At 46.6% G+C, this 631-nt stretch overlaps 1 protein-coding gene across 4 annotated transcripts in view; it reads left to right on the top strand.

Moving 5' to 3' along the window:
* The window catches only part of Tspan18 (tetraspanin 18), a 124,908-nt gene that overhangs the window by 28,816 nt on the left and 95,461 nt on the right, over positions 1-631 (top strand). The gene's annotated exons all lie outside the window — the stretch shown is intronic.

Below are 631 nucleotides of genomic sequence, written 5' to 3'. Positions count from 1 at the left end.
CCCCTCTCCCTCCTTTCCCCTTCCCCCTCCTCTCCCCTCCCCTTCCCTTCCCCTCCTTTCCCTTCTTCTCCCCTTTCCTTTCCTTTCACCAGTTTGACCTTGAATTCATGGCCATCCTCTTGCCTCAGCTTCCCAAGTATTGGGATTACAGGTGTGCACTCCTAGGAGCCTCATTTTGCAGTCTGTGAAATGAGGAATCTGTGGTGGGAGTCTTTTTAGCTGCCCTGAGATCTTGGTGTTGTTCTCTCTCCAGTTTAGAGAAGAGAAAAGGAGGCTCAGAGAAGTCGTGGGACTTGCTCTGTGTCACACAGCACTGAGGCAGCTCAGGCTTGAAGCCACGGCCCTAACCACCCCACAGCTCCCTTGTTTTCTGCTTCCTTAGCTATGTGACTTGAAGCTCAAGGCTAAAAATAATAAATATATCAGCCAAAGTACACCTCTCCAATTCCATTTCCTGAAACAGCATAAAAATGGTTTGTTTCCTCATTCGAGAAATTTTTAATTAAACATTGGGATTTTCACAATATTCTCTGTGGCCACATGGCTGACACTGACAAAGGTTCTACAATCTGAGGTACAGGATCTTAGGATAAATCCTGAGGGGATTTCACTGACCTTCTCAGACCAAAAA

This window comes from Octodon degus, unplaced genomic scaffold (assembly GCF_000260255.1).
Source record: "Octodon degus isolate 3935 unplaced genomic scaffold, OctDeg1.0 scaffold00018, whole genome shotgun sequence".
In the NCBI taxonomy this organism is placed as follows: Eukaryota; Metazoa; Chordata; class Mammalia; order Rodentia; family Octodontidae; genus Octodon; species Octodon degus.
Note: the sequence above shows the minus strand (reverse complement) of the source record. Positions and strands in the feature narration are given on the sequence as shown.